Source organism: Panthera pardus, unplaced genomic scaffold, assembly GCF_024362965.1.
Source record: "Panthera pardus isolate Hobbes unplaced genomic scaffold, ASM2436296v1 HiC_scaffold_6, whole genome shotgun sequence".
Lineage (NCBI taxonomy): Eukaryota > Metazoa > Chordata > Mammalia > Carnivora > Felidae > Panthera > Panthera pardus.
Window position 1 is genome coordinate 131,732,968 of NW_026526991.1, and position 17,028 is coordinate 131,749,995.

Below are 17,028 nucleotides of genomic sequence, written 5' to 3' on the forward strand. Positions count from 1 at the left end.
ATGTATTTTACATGCGAGTACATGAATTTTGGAAGGCCAGGGTCAGGACGTGATGGATTGAATGTGTGTACCCCCATCAAATGCATGTGTTGAAGACCTAACCCCCACTACGATAGCATTTGGAGAGGCCACCTTTGGGAAGTAATTCAGGTTAGATGAGGTCACAAGGATAGGACCCGCCTGATGGTATTAGTGCCTTTATAAGATAAGACACCAAAGAAAGAAGAGGCCATTTGAGCACAGAGGGAGGTGGCAGCCATCTATGAGCTAAGAGAAGGACTCAGAATAAAACGTACCTTGATTTTAGACTTTCCAGCCTTCAGAATTGTGGGAAACAAATCTGAGTTGTTCGAACCACCCAGTCTGGGGTATTTTGTTATGGTAGCCCAAGGAGACTGATACAGTATACACACCAACATACAGATATACTTTTTGTTTGTTTGTTCAATCCAAAATGGAAAGCATTCATAGATGCAATCTGATGACTTTTAATCCAAACATTTAACAGCATAACTCAAGGATTACTTCCTTCAGATCTTTAAGAAAGTTTTAGAAAAAATGGTCTGTTTCTTCTTCATTCAGATCTTGGGCCTTGGTAACTCCAGTATTTCTAGGTTGCAATGAAATAATTTGGCCTGCGTGCTATTATTCATTTAATTAAACCCTGCCTTCAGATGAGGCTTTTAGTGATAACTTTACATTTCTTTTGCTCTGTTTTCTGTTAGTATTATGAGAAATCTCAAAAGTTTGGTGACCTAGTATCATACTTTTTATCCTTGTCCAGTGAGAATATTGTCATTTGCTAAGAGATTTGTGGCTTACATGGAAGAGTTCCACACACCTGTGGCCAGTCCCTCTCCACTGTATTCAGAAAGTGTTTTTTTTTTTTCTTTCTCTTTTAAATGGAAATGGATGGGGTGAACAGGTCTGTAAATACCATGATATCTCCGATCATTGTGCTGTAGAAATGGCACATTACACTAAGATTAAAAAAACCCACAAATCTGCTATTCCATCAAGCAGGTTTTCTGAGATGAAATCATAGGTACGGAGGCAATGCAGCTTACAACGAGGTAGCAGATTAAGTATAGAACTTGGAACAAAGATCTCAGTTGGACTCGTGCACCTATAGTGTGCTAGCTATGTAGCTTTGAATGAGATACCTAATTTTCCTGGCTTTAATTCTGTGATCTCAGGATGGGAATAAAAATCCCATTCCTTAGGTCATTAGGAACATAAATATACTTTATGTGAAGTCCCTAGTTGATTCCTGGCCTTTCATTGGTTCTAATGGCCATCGTGTGGTGTTATTATTCTTGTTATTTCTTCTGTTACTACATTCACCATGTTTTCTTCTCTACCTCCAGCCCTTGCAAATCCTTATACCTAGGACTGCGGACTAATCCTTATACTACTGCTTACATGGTCTGAGTGTCATTAATTGCACAGGGTTTTCAGTCCTACAGAATCAGACTACCTTCTCAGTTCTTTTATGCTCTGACCATATGATTATGGGGGAACTGTTCAGCCTCTGGGTCTCAGTTCCTTCACCTGAAAAAAAGGGCACAATAACATCTGCCTTCTATGTCACTGCGAGGATTAAATACAATAATGCATGTATGTAAACGCATAGGAAGCACTGAGAATAGGGTCTTCAAAGTGAAGGCTTACACTAACTTAAAGTTCCTATTAGTAATACTTAATATTAATTTTTTAATAAATCCAAAAAGAAAAACAAAAGCAAAGATTTCTGGCAAAACCCATTTAAGATACTTAAAACTTCTGGTTTGTTCTATACCCACTCATATCACAATATTCTCTTTCTTCTATGCAAACCCCAAATTATTCTCTTTGTTTGCTTTATAAGGGAGAGATGTCACAGAGAGGAAATCAGGCAAATAATGCAACTAGAAAAAGCTGTTAAAATGCACACCCCTAAACACATTTTTAAAAAGAGATACTAAATAACCCATTGTCCCTAAAGAAAAGAAAAGCAAACAGATAAGATCACAACACACACCATGGAAAAAATCCCCAAGTGAAAAGGTAGTTATATAAAGAGCTCATGAACAATATAAGTACTATAAATACATACATAATTTCATCATCCGCTGTTTCCCCGTTAGATGTGCTCCCTTTCAGATGGTTCTCACGCATCTGTTCAAGACAAAGCCTCTGAGCCTCTTAAATTACTCACAGCTCTTAAAAACATACACTTTGGGTTGCAATTGTTAAAAGTATTTAAATTTTATTTAAATGTGTTTAAAGACTGTTTTATGTCCCTGGATTTGGAAGGAGATAACATATTTCCCATAACCAAACTCCTCAAACATTTAAGAACTATATTGAATGCTAATTAAATCCGGAAACTACTTTGGAAAAAATGAAAACTCCAGGCTCATTTAAACCACATTTTGGAAGGTACTTTAAAAGATAATGAAGGTCTAGCAAGTGGCAGTGAAAAGTTAACTGGTGAGGATTTTTGTTTTTGGTTTACTTATTTATATGCAACATCTTCTTATTTCTAATGATTCTGCTTGTACTTATGAATTTATCCAAAATGTTTCATGATTTTATCTTTAAGACTAGGTTACATACATAGTGGTTGAACTATCATCTCCTAGATCATGAGAACTTGAAAAATGTTCTTTTATAATTCAAGAGAATAGTCCAGCAATAATACTTATATACAGAAAGTTTCTTCTAGATTTTTGTTCACATGATCTTACCTCAGAGTTTTGCCAATTTTTTTGATTTTTAATAAAACAATTCTATATTTTACATCTAAGTGATTTTAGTTTTAATTACTTGAAAAATACTTAAGGGAGAAAACTGGTTGACAGAATTAAACTACCTAGAGATTGTAGACTACTCTTATGTTTTCTTCAGTCATCTATGTAAAATTGTGACATTGATGAGCATCATGAGGTAAGATGCATGACCTCCTAAAGTAGACCAGTTTGCAAGAGAATGCTCTATTGATATCAATAGACCGCCATTAGGAAAGCTAGTCTACAGACACAATCCTGCTTTTTTTCTATTTTTCAGCAAGAAACAAAAAATGCATTGGCTTCTTTTTTCTCGCCAAGGATGGAAAGAAAACAGAGATGGGATATAGAAGATAGAGACTAGAAGCAGAAAGCCAGTCATATCCCTTGTCAAACATGAATGGAGAACAACTCCAGAGATAATTAGAAATGCCAAGGATGAAAATTAATGTCTTCTTTCTAGTAAAATGCGCTGTTTATAATCCATTGAAACCTTAAATTGGCCAGAAATAGAAAGAATTTGATGGAGTAGGACAAAGGGCACAGTCAGAAAGCCCAGAGACTCAGGGAACATTTCGGGGGGGGGTCTCTGGTAGTAACAAGGACACAGGTGCATTTGCTTAAACTCCACCCACACCCTTTTTTTGGCTAAGTAATTGTATTTGCTCTTAAAAATTACAGGATATTTTTAATTAAGGCATTATAGTCAGTATACAAGAAACTGAATTGTGTGCTAGTTTGAGCTTTCTCTGATATTCACAATGAGTCAAAGAATTTAGGTTGAGGCTCTTCAAAGTAATGTCTCACTGTTTGGAGGCAAAACCCGCACTTTTAAGTCAAGTGTCTAAGAAAAATTTGCTTCCAGAACCTAACATACTAACATAGGTAACTTCTGAATAGAGAACACTAGCCTTTACTTCATTGTTTTAATCATCTCCTGAAACCTACTACAATGTTCATAATGGGGACTTTTTTTTTTAAGGCATAAGCCCCAAATGCTGCCCGACATGATGTGCTTATAAAAGGGAACACTTTAGAAAACAAAGTCGCCATTTAGAAAGACCATGCTAACCACTTTTTATTATTGTGTTGGAGAGCTAGAAAGAAAAAAGGAACACCTCCAGGCACCCTGTAAGAGAGTCTGGGACAGGCAATTCTATGATTAGCATAAAATAATTTCTTTCAGTTCCAAATTGTGATTCAAACTGATTTCTCATCCTTACCAAGTTTCTCATGTGAACGCTAGGGCACTGGTAGGGAGAGATGGTGCCCAAGAATTGGGATGGAGATGAATGAAGGTGGATTCAGATGAATCCTCCCTATAAGTCCCTTTAGACCTTCCTTACCAGCTAGCTAGTGCTCCTCCATTCCATTCTGAGGAGGACGTAGATTCTCCTAGCATAAGGATACTGTGATGCTCTTACATTGCAAGGGGATGCTTGTTCCCAAAAGGTCCACTACCTCTCATGGTCTCCACATGCATACTGGAGTCAAATCCAACCTGACGCAGGGAAGTGGGTACCAAGACTGACCTGGGACGAATCCACCTATACCTTGAAAAATTTGCAAAATGTGGTTAGTTTATATCAGCAGGAATTAATATACATGTGCATCAATGGACTATACCTATATTTGTCCGGCGTGGAGGGAAAATAAGTTTGAAATGGCCAATTATATCAGTATGGGTGCACTTATGAGGAATTCCAGCTTCCATATGTTAGCTTGAGCAACTGAGAAAGGCCCTCACAATTTGCTCACGTAGTTGACTAAAACCTGGACGTTCTATTTGTCTACATTAAAGGAAACTAAAATGTGCAATTTCCTTGCTATAATGCAGAGGAATACAGCTAACAGCTCAGGGAAACAGGAATGTTGGAATGGATTTCTAATGTGTGATTGACTCACCCAACTGGGAGGACTTAGAGGACACTCTTCCCACAGAATCATGGAGCAGTATTTGGTGAGGGGAGCACTGCCATCCTTTGAGAGCTCTGCAGACATCCTCTGTAGGATGGGATGATGGCAGGCCCTCTTGAGGAGGTACCTGCTAAGCTGTCACAGATGTGGACTGTCAGTGCTTCTCTCCTTTTCTTCTCAAAGGGACTTGGAGGCATTAGCTCAAGTCATTGTGTCTCTCAGAAAGGGAAATAGAAATATTTGGGGTTACTGGACCCTGACTCTAAAGGGGCGTTAAACCTGAGGAAGTCTATCAGTCAAGGTGGGGACTTTCAATGGTTGAGTGATAAACAGGCTTCTGGATTTTGTTTCCCAATGTATGCAGAGGGTCCACAAATTTATCTGGATTTCATTCCCCATTTTTTTGGATATGCCATGGAAAGACGATACTTGACAGGTGGCATAATCTTCTCATTGGTTTCTAGACCCATCCTCTTTTCTAAAATTCTCTTCTTCTTTTCAAAAGAAAGCAGATCCTTCACCCATACCACATCTTATGATAACATCCTTAGCTAGGTTACAAAGTTTCAAGGGCAGTCAAAAAGGTACAAATATTGGTTTGGGGGAAGTCTCCCTAATCCTGTAAGTCTTTCTGTCTTTTCCCATCCTATTCATATTATTATGGGGGGAAAGCTGGGCTCATGATAAATATTCTGAATTTGGAACAACCAAAGCAGAGTATGAAAATACTGATTTTTCTAAATATAATTAGAATGTCCTCATGAACTACACTTTTTCAATCTCTTCACATTAGATAACACCAACCAATTTTTATGTGATTTCTTTCAAATTTGGTGTGTATGATTCAATAAATAGTTAAAACATAATTAACAAATTGTATCACATAATATATCCATTATTCATCCAATCTAATCTTATATAATAGTATGTACTATCTCTTAAAAAATAGTAAGTAATGCTGGGGCATCTGGGTGGCTCAGTCCATTAAGCATCAGACTCTTGATTTTGGCTCAGGTCATGATCTCGCAGTTCATGAGATTGAGCCCCGCATCAGGCTTTGCGCCGACAGCAAGGAGCCTGTTTGGAATTCTCTCTCTCCTCTCTCTCTCTGCCCCTTCCTTGCTCTTGCATGTGCACTTTCTCTCTCTCTCTCTCTCAAGATAAATACATATTTAAAATAATAATAGTAATAACAATAATAATATGCAATGTCATATGTGACAATTTTAAATATTCATGAGAACATACCTAGATTTTCAGAATTGCAATAATGAATATGCAAGCAAAATGTGTGCTATTCCATATCATATCATGGAATGTCATCATGCAGAAGGTTGAAATGCCAACAGAAATGGGCAGCAAGCATTGAAAATTCACTCACCAATGTGGTAATTGTGCATCTAGTTATTTTAGTACACCATTGGCTTTCATACCAAATGACAATGATGTGTTAAAATTTTAAGTTGTTTTTTATTTACCCTTTTCATCTCTTCCTATCTGTAAATCAGATAATGTGGAATGCATGGAAAAAGCTGGGAGTGGGGAAAGTGAGTGGCGGGGAGTGGGGAGAAGGGCAAGCAGGGAAGTATTGGCAGAGAGTAACCATTTCTGCAGGTCAGCTTTAATGTGGAGGTAACTGAATAAGTGACAGGGTGCCCAGCAGCTGTTTGTGGACAGGACACTTTTCACTTCCTCCAAAGCTTGATGAAAGAGTAAAGTTTAGCCTGGTGGTGACATCCATTCAACTATTTCTGACATAATCGGAGTTTAAGTCAAAGGGTATAAAGAAAGGATGAACAGGCTTTCCTAGTACATCAGAGTACTCATTATCATCAATTCAAGCTGGAACAAAGTATTTTAAGGATCAATAACACAAAACATTATATTATAGCCAGCACATATAATGCATTATATCCCTGACGGGAACATGACATACAAGGGGCCATAAAAAGCTTCATGAAAAGGTTAATTACCTGATGGGAAACACATATGGGAAAACAGAGATCCCATCGGGATGCATCTCGATATGTGGACAAGCACAAACCATGCCCACCTAGAAAATGTCTCTGTAAGACACACAATCTAAAGCCAGGTGGACCCTGACCCAACATGGCATTTATGATCATAATTCCAGAACTGCGGCAATGCTGTGGGCACAGCTCTCTCCTCTATAGCCAATCTAATTATGTCACTTTAAAAGTCCAACATGATTTCCATCACCTTTAGGATACTAATCTGAATCCCTAACATAACCTATAGAGCCTCATGTATTTTTGCTCCAGTTGATTCTCTAGCATCATTTTGTTTCTCTCTGTCTCCACCTTCCAGCAGAGTTCTCCAGACTACATCCTCTTTCTCACCGGAAGGCATCCTACATGCTGTCATCTGATGGAAATTCTACTTATTTTTCACAGTTCTCTTACACATCACTCCTTGGCCAGGGATCTGTCCTCTCTCCTAGATTAAATCAGGCACCATTGTAGAGACCCACTGTTTTTTGTTTTTTGTTTTTTTCCCATTTTTGTCACTAAGTGTCTGTGAAGTGACTCGCCCAGTCTCCATGTCTGCTGCTAGACAGAGCTCCGTGAAAGCAGAGAGACTGTTTTGACCTTGACCATATTTCACAAGGAGGACAGTTCCTGGAGTATAGTAGGCCCTAAATAAATAACCGGACAATTAATAACTTAAAATTGAGGATTATAAAAAGGAATATGTTATTAAGGAAGCTGTATCTTTTGTGGTCCCCCTCCCTGCAAGTTTTACTGAGGTACAATTGAACTGCAATAAATTTCAGATATTTAAACTGTAACATTTGATGAATTAGAACTCATACATTTGCCTTCTATTACGGACTTCTAGTACAGAGCATTACACGTGCTTCCAAATGTGGTGGTGTTTGGAGGTGGGGCCTTTGGGAGGCAATTAGGTCATGAATGTGGAGCCCTCATGAAAAGAATTAGTTCCCTTATAAAAGGGATCTTAGAAAGCTTCCTCACCTCTTCTGCCCTGTGAGGACATGGCAAGAAGACATCTAGGAACAAGAAAGCAATGTCTCATTAGACACCAAATCTGCCAAAGCCTTGTATCTTGGACTTCCAAGCCTCAAGAACTTAAATCAATTTCTTTCGTTTATAAGCCACCCAGTCTATAGTATTCTCTCCCAGCAGCCTGAAGAGACAAAGATACCCACAAAGTCATTACTATAATCAAGATAATGAACATTTTCATGATCTTCAAACTTTCCTCACGCCTATGTTCCCCTTCACTAGTCCCTAGCCTTAGGCAACCACCGGTTTGCTTCTTGTTGGGCAGATTGGTGTGCATTCTCTAGTAGTTCATATGAACGGAATCAAACACCATGTACTCTTGTTTGACTTCTTCTATGAAGCGTGTTTTGTTTGAGGTCCGTTCATATAGTTGTGTGAATCAATACTTAATTCCTTTTTCACATCAAGTAGTTTTTCATTGTACGGTTATAGTACAATTTGGTTATTCATTCACCTATGTCTGGACATTGGAGTTGTTTTCCATTTGTGACTAGACAAAGTTGTTATGAACATTCACGGGCCAGTCTTTGTGTAGACGTCTGTTTTCATTTCTTCTCTGTAAATATTCAGGAGTAAAATGTCTAAGTCATATGGAAGCTACATATTGAACTCTTCAAGAAATTGGTCCCCTGATTCTCATAGTGCTTGTATTACTTTCTATTCTCATTAGCAGTTTATGACAATCCCAGCTCCTCTATATTCTCACCAACATTTGGTATAATCAGTCTTTTAGATTTCTGCCATTCCAACAGGGAGTATATAGTAGTTTCAATTTATATTTCCCTAATGACTAATGGTGTTGAATATCTTCTCCTTTGCTACTATACATCCTTCTCACTTAAAAACAAAATTATTGCAGTAGGAACACCTCACATGAAATCTACCCTTTTAACAAATCTTTAGGTATCATATCTCTAGAACTATCATGTTTAGTAAAGTGTGTTTAAGTTCTTGCCGATTTTAAATTGGGCTGTTTCATCATTATTGAGTTGTGGAAGTTCTTTTTTTATACCTTGGGTATAAGTCCTTTATCACATAAATGCTTTGCAAATAACTTCTTCCATTCCATGACTTCTGTTTTTTCTCTTATTCTCTTAACAATGTCTTTTGAAAAACAAAAATTTTTTAATTTTGATGAAGTCTAATTTTTCAATTTTTTTCCTTCTATGAATCATGGTTTTAGTACCAGAGCCAAGAAATCTTTGCTGAATCCAATGTCACAAGTTTTTCTATCACATTTTCTTCTAGAAGTTTTAAACTTTTAGATTTTATATTTTTGTTCTCAGGCACACCATATTTTGGTGTATGATACACTTTGAGTTAATTTTTGTATATGGTACAATGAAGATAGGATATTTCATTTTATATAAGGATGTCAATGTTATAGCCCTATTTGTTGAAAAGACTATTCTCAATTTACTTTTATACTTTGTTAAAAAATTAGTTGTACACACACACACAACTTGTTTTTTTTCAAAGGTGTTTTGGCTACTCTAGGTCTTCTATATTGCCATAAGAAATTTTACGCTAGATTTGGGGCACCTGGGTGGCTTAGTTTATCGTCTGACTGTTAATTTCAGCTCAGGTCATGATCTCGCAGTTTGTGAGTTTGAGGTCCACATCAGGCTCTGTACTGACAGTGTGGAGCCTGCTTGGGATTCTCTCTCTCCCCCTCTTTCTTGCCTTTCTCCGGCTTGCACGCGCTCTCTCTCTCTCTCACTCTCAAAATAAATAAAAAGCATTAAAGAAAAAAAATTTACTATAGCTCATAAAATTCTAAAAACTATACACTCTAATTTATGATCAAGTTATATTCTCCAATTTCTTAAGACCCTTTTGAACTTGTCTCAGCAAAATTTCATAGTTTTTAGTAAAGAGGTCTTGCATATATTGTTCAGATTAATTCCTAAATATTTCATACTTTTCAGTATTATTGTTAATAGCATTTTAAAATGATCGATTGTTGACTGCTCATAGCTAGTGTAAGAAAAGAGTTGATTTTTATATATGGATTTTGTGGTAAACAAGCTTTAAGGTTTTAGGATTCAGGAAAGTAATAGTGCTGTAGGAGATCCCAGCATTCCTGTTCCCCAACAAAGATCAATGATTAGATAGCTAACCATAAATGAAAACAGCAAACAGCTCCCGAAGACCTCTAGAATCCACTTAGGAAGTTCTAACAATGCCATGGGACAACAACAACCACAAAACACAGAATAATCACGGAAGAGAAAGAAGAAAACCTCATTTTGCCCACTGCCCGTCCCCTGCTCCCACAAGCTGCATTGTTCAACACCAAGGCGAAATTTCTGAGCTAGCAAGGGTTCCTTTCACCAAGAAAGGAAGAGATGAGTGAAAGACACCCAACCTCCCCTGGCACTGTGTGAAGGTCTCACTTGAGCTTTACCCCAGCCAGGTCATCAGAGAGCTGCATAGGAGAAAGGAAGAAAAGCAGAAGCTGTTATTAGCAAACACACAGTGGGAATGACTGCAGTTCACAGATACTTGCCCTGCAGACAAATTCAGAATCTTCTGCCACTGAAGAAGTTGACCCATGCATACATATGCTCATTAACAATAGCTGCCTCCCTCCGCCACCCCCCCCACCCCCCACCAACTTCACTGGAGCCAACTGACAAGTTATCAAAGGCTGGGCAAGTATAATACCTAAGCCACCTGAGTCCTTCCTTGACCCAACAGGAGCTGGGGAGATATGCCCACAGCCAGCGTGGGCTTCCACAGCTGCCTCAGCGCAAGACCCCAGCCTAGGTGCTCTTGGCTGACCCTCAGCCCTGTTACCTCCTCTAGCTGTGTACCTGCATGCCACTGGCATGACATCCGTCATTGGCCTCTGCTACAGTGTGTGCATGCGCACATACACAAAGGGAGAAGAGAGTAACTATGGGTGAATATACTGACAGCCAGAGCCACATCTGCTTATGGGCCCAGATCAGGCCCTGCTTCTGTCGCTGACTGGCAACACCATGTCCACCTATGGGTAGCACCCCCTCCCTCAGCTTCACCGCAGCGTGCTCTCAATCCAACCTATCACTGGCCTTCATTATACCGTGAACACACAGGAAGAAGAGTGTACAACCAGAGGAGAGCCCACCAACATCCAAGGACCCTGCGGCTGACAGCAGGTGCTGATCAGGCCCTGGCTCTGTCATTGTCCAGCACCACTGCACCCACCTGTAAATAGCCCCTCAAGTTGTGCACCTGCAAACCCCCTGCCCAACTCTTGTCAACAGCTTCCACTTCAGCATGCACGTCCCGGGGGAGAGAGCACAGCCACAGTAGAGCACAGTGACATCCAGGGACCTCGCAGCTGCTTGCAGGTCCAGATCAGACCCTGCCTTCTATCACTGGCTAGTGCCTACCTGCAGCTGATCCTTCCAGATGGGGATCTGCATTCCTCCCAGCCCTACCCCTGTCTCTGGTTTTCTGAGGGGTAGAGTGTGAAGCCATAGGAGACCATACTGAAATCCATAGCTTTGCAGATGCCAGAAAGCCCATAGTTGGCCCTTGCCCTTGCTACCTTTCCTGACCTCCATCACTATGAATGTGTCTATGAGAGGCCTCTGCCACCACACAGGCAGCTGAAACTGGCCCCACGAGCCAAGTGTGTGCATACCACTAGCTGTAGCCACTACTGATGTCTGTTCTGGTCCTACTAAGTCCTGGAGGCACCTCTTAGATGCCCAACAGCACTCGTAGCTACCGAAGAATCCCCACAATTTTTGCCAAGAGCCAAACAACTGTGGATACCATGGACCCGAATGGGGCATCACACCTTGCATCTGATACTGCCCCACAACCCTGTACTTGGCACCCTACATCACTAGATCCAGGGTCAAAGCATAAGCCAGCATGCCCCCATTCAAAGGGAAAGTCTTCCCTTACCAAAATTAGTCCATAAAGTCTTTAAGAGGTGGATGCTTCTTCAAATCCACAGACAACTGTGCAAGGCTACAGGGATCAGACACACATACCCACACACAAATGAGGAAAACATGATGCCACTAAAGGAATGCAGTGATCTCCAAAGACAAAGAATTTGAGAAATAATTAACAATTAATTGTTCTATGGATACTCAGAGAGATAAAAGAGAACACAGATAAGCAATTTAATGATAGGAGAAAAATAATGCACGAACAAAAGGAGAAGCTCAACAAAAAGACAGAAAATATGAAAAGAACCAGGGGCGACTGAGTGGCTCAGTCAGTTCAGCATCCGACTTAACTCAGGTCATGATCTCACAGTTTATGGGTTCAAGCCCTGTGTCCAGCTCTGTGTTGACAGCTCAGAGCTTGGACTCTGCTTCGAATTTGGTGCCACCCTCTCTCTCTGCCCCTTCCCTGCTCTCTCTCTCTCAAAAATAAATCAACATTAAAAAATTAAAGAAAAGAAAATATAAAAAGAGCCAAATAAATTTTGGACCAGAAGAATATAATGGTTAAACTAAAGAATTTAACAGAGAGCTCTGACCATTATTCTTGAACAAGAAGAAGTGAGTCTAAGTGAGCTAGAAGACCAATCAACTGAAATTGCCCAATTACAAGATGGAGAGAAAGAAAAGAAAAGGAGAGTAAAAAGAAACCCTATGGGGGGGGGTATGGGATACCATTAAAAGAATAACGTAGGCATTACTGGAGTCTCAGAAGGAGAGAGAGAGAAAGGAATAGAAAGAAAATTGATTTGAAGAAATAATGTCTGGGAACTTCCCAAACATCAGGAGAAATTTCAATACACAAGTTTAGGAAGCTAATAGGTCACCTCAAAATTTCAATCCAAAACATTCTTCTCTGAGACACATAATAATAAAATTGTCTAAAACCAAACACTAAGAATCTTAAAAGCAGCAAGAGAAGAAAAAAATTCTCATAAGACTATCAGCAGATTTATCAGCACTGACCTTATAGGACATAAAAGAATGAGAATATATTCAAAGTGCTAAAAGACAGTAACTGACATGGAGCACCTGGGTGGCTCAGTGGGCTAAGCATCCAACTTCAGCTCAAGTCATGATCTCAGGGTCTGTTAAGTTTCAGCCCCACATCGAGTTCTGTGCTGACAGCTCAGAGCCTGGAGCCTGCTTCGGATTCTGGGTCTCCCTCTCTCTCTCTCTGCCCTTCCCCCACTCATGCTCTGGCTCTCTCAAAAATAAACATTAAAAAAGAAAGAAATGGCCAACCAAGAATGCTTTACCTACTTTACATAGGAAAGTTCTCCTTCATAATTAAAGGTGAGATAAAGACTTACTACTACTACTACTACTACTAATAATAATAATGGCGGCAACTAAGGGAGTTCAGCACCACTCAACCTGCATTACAAGAAATTTTAGGGGCACCTGGGTGGTTCAGTCGATTAAGCATCCGACTTCAGCTCAGGTCATAATCTCATGGTTCGTGGGTTCAAGCCCCGCATCGGGCTCTGAGCTGACAGCTCAGAGCCTGGAGCCTGCTTCGGATTCTGTGACTCCCTCTCTCTCTCTGCCCGTCCCCTGCTCACACTCTGTCTCTGTCTCTCTCTCTCTCCCTCTCCCTCAAAAATAAATAAACATTTAAGAAAAAAGAAATTCTAAAAGGACTTTTCAAACTGGAAAAACCCCATCAGATTCTTAGTACCCTAATACTATAAAATGACAACTATTTAAACACAGAATAAAGTTTAAAGGACAAAAGTATTAAAAATACAAAAATTTCAACAATTTGTTAATGGATAAGCAATAAAAAATGTAAATGGTATCATGCAAATGTGAAGAGGGGTAAAAAAAATAGAGTTTTCTATGTGTAATCAGAGTTAAATTGTTATCAGCATAAAATAAAAAGTTATATCTATAAGATGTCTTATATAAGACCTCGTGGACCACAAACCAAAAATCTAAAAAAGGTACACAAAGGATAAAGACATGGGAACCACAGCATACCACTATGGAAAATTATGAATTTACAAAGAAGCCTGGAGCCTGCTTCCATTCTGTGTCTCCCTCTCTCTGCTCCTCCCCATTCACATGCTGTCTCTCTCTCAAAAATAAATAGAGTTTAAAAAAATTTTTAAAAATAATTTTGAAAATTAAAAAAAATACTCTAAATGTTAATGAATTTAATTCTCTAATCAAACGGCAATGAATGGCTAGACGGATGAAAAAGACAAAACCCACTATACTGCCTACAAGAGACTCACTGCAGCTCTGAAGATACACAAAGATTCCAAACGAAGGGATGAAGATACTACATGCAAGTGGAAAACAAAGAGAACCGGGACAGCAACACTAATATCAGACAAAATAGACTCTAAACTAAAAATGGTAAGAAGAGACAAAGATCCTCATTATATGATGATAAGGGGATCAACTAATCGAGTATAAAAGAATTATAAATAAACATATATATTTATCAGGGCACCTGAATATATTAAACAAATATTAACATCTGAGAGGAGAAAAATACAATCTAATAATAGTAGGATAATACTATTGATAATTGATAATTTTAATTACCACTCGCTTTCTTTTTGTTGTTTTCAAGTTTTTATTTTATTTAAATTACAGTTAACATACAGTGTAACGTTAGTTTCAGGTGTAGAATTTAGTGATTCATCAATTACATACAAACCTGGTGCTCATCACATGTGTACTCTCTATTTTTTTATTTAAAATTTTTTTTTAATGTTTATTTATTTTTGACAGAGAGAGAGACAGAGCATGAGTGGGGGAGGGGCAGAGAGAGGGAGACACAGAATCTGAAGCAGGCTCCAGGTTCAGAGCGGTCAACACAGAGCCCGATGAGGGGCTCAAGCCCACGGACCGCGAGATCATGACCTGAGCCGAAGTTGGATGCTTAACTGACTGAGCCACCCAGGCACCCCAACAAGTGTACTCTTTAATACTCATCATCCATTTAACTCATTCCCCCATCTACCTCCCCCTAGAAACCCTCAGTTTGTTCTCTATAGTTAAGAGTCGGTTTTCTGGTTTGCCTCTCTTTTTTTCCCCATGTTCATGTGTCTTGTTTCTTTTTTTTTTTTTAAGTTTCTTTATTTGAGACAGAGCACAAGTGGGGGAGGGGCATGGAGAGAGAATCCCAAGCAGGCTCTGCACTGACAGCACAGGGTCCAATGAATGGTTTCATCTCACAAAACCACGAGATCATGACCTGAGCCAAACCCAAGAGGTGGACGCTTAACCAACTGAGCCACCCCAGGAGCCCCTCATCTGTTTTGTTTCTTAAATTACATGTATGAGTAAAATCATATGGTATTTGTCTTTCTCTGACTGACTTATAGCTTCATCCATGTCATTGCAAATGACAAGATTTCATTCTTTTTATGGCTGAGTAATATTCCATTGTATATGTATATATCACTACTTTATCCATTCATCAGTCAGTAGACTTTTGGGCTCTTTCTATAATTTGGCTATTGTAAATAATGCTGCTATAAACATTGCAGTGCATGTATTCCTTTGAATCAGCATTTTTGTATTCTTTGGGTAAATACTGAGTAGTGCAATTGCTGGATCATAGGGTACTTCTAACTTTTTGAGGAAACTCCATTATGTTTTCCAGACTGGCTGCACCAATTTGCACTCCCACCAACAATGCAAGAGAGTTCCCCTTTCTCTACATCCTCTCCAACACCTATTGTTTCCTGTGTTATTAATTTTAGCCATTCTAACATGTGTGAAGTGATATCTCATTGGAGTTTTGATTTGTGTCCGTGACAATGAATAATGTTGAGCATCTTTTCACATGTCTGTTAGCCATCTGGATGTCTTCTTTGGAAAAATGTCTGTTCATGTCTTCTGCCCATTTTTTAACTGGATCACTTGGTTTTTGGGTGTTGAGTTTTATACATTCTTTATAGATTTTGAATATTAAACCTTTATCAGATATGTCATTTGCAAATATCTTCTCCCATTCCAAAGATTGCCTTTTAGTTTTGTTTTACTGTTTCCTTCCCTATGCAGAAACTTTTTATCTTGAAGAAGTCCCAATAGTTTATTTTTGCTTTTGTTTCTCTTGCCTCCAGAGACATAACTAGTAAGAAGTTGTACAGCCTATGCCAAAGAGGATACTGCCTGTATTGTCGTCTAGGATTTTGATGGCTTCCTGTCTTTCATTTATTTGAATTTATTTTTGTGTATTGTGCAAGAAAGTGGTCTAGTTTAATTCTCCTGCAATGCTGCTGTCCAACTTTCCCAGCACCATTTGTTAAAGAGACTGTCTTTTTTCTATTGGATATTCTTTCCTGCTTTGTTGAATATTTATTAGTCAACTGTATAGTTGAATATTTATTAGTCAACCATATAGTCAACCCATTTATCGGTTTTCTATTCTGTTCCATTGATCGATGTGTCCGTTTTTGTGCCAGTTGCATAATATCTTGATCACAAGAGCTTTGTAATAAATAATATGAAGTCCAGAATTGTGATGCCTCCGGGTTCTTTTTCAAGATTGCTTTGGCTTTTCAAGCCCTTTTGTGGTTCCATACAAATTTTAGGATTGTTCTAGTTCTATGAAAAATGCTGGTGGTATTTTGATAGGTATTGCACTAAATGTGTAGATTTCTTTGGGTAGTATAGACATTTTAATGATGTTTTTTCTTCCAATTCATGAACATGGAATTTTTTTTCCCATTTCTTTGTGTATTATTCAATTTCTTTCATCAGTGTTTTATAGTTTGCCAAGTAAAGTACAGGTCTTTCACCTTTTTAGTGAGGTTTATACCTAGGTATGTTATGGTTTTTGATGCAATTGAAAATGGGACTGATTCTTTGATTTCTCTTTCTGCTGCTTTATAATTGGTGTACATAAATGCAACAGATTTCTTTATGTATCCTGTGACTTCACTGAATGCATTGTTCTAGCAAGTTTTTGGTGGAGTTTTTTGGGTTTTCTAAATAGAGTATCGTGTAATCTGCAAATAGTGGAAGTTTGACTTCTTCCTTGCCAATTTGGATTCCTTTTATTTCTTTTTGTTATCTGATTGCTGAGGCTAGGACTTCCAGGATGATGTTAAATAACAGTGATGAGAGTGGACATCCCTGTCTTGTTCCTGACCATAAAGAAAAAGCTCTCAGATTTTTCCCGAGGATGATATTAGCTGTGGGCTTTTCGTATATGGCCTTTATGATGCTGAGATATGTTCCCTTTATTTCTACTTTGTTGAGGTTTTTTTGTATGATGAATGGATGTCGTACTTTGTAAAATGCTTTTTCTTCTTCTATTTAGAGGATATGCTCTTATCCTTTGTTTTATTAATGTGGTATTTCACATAGATTGATTTGTGA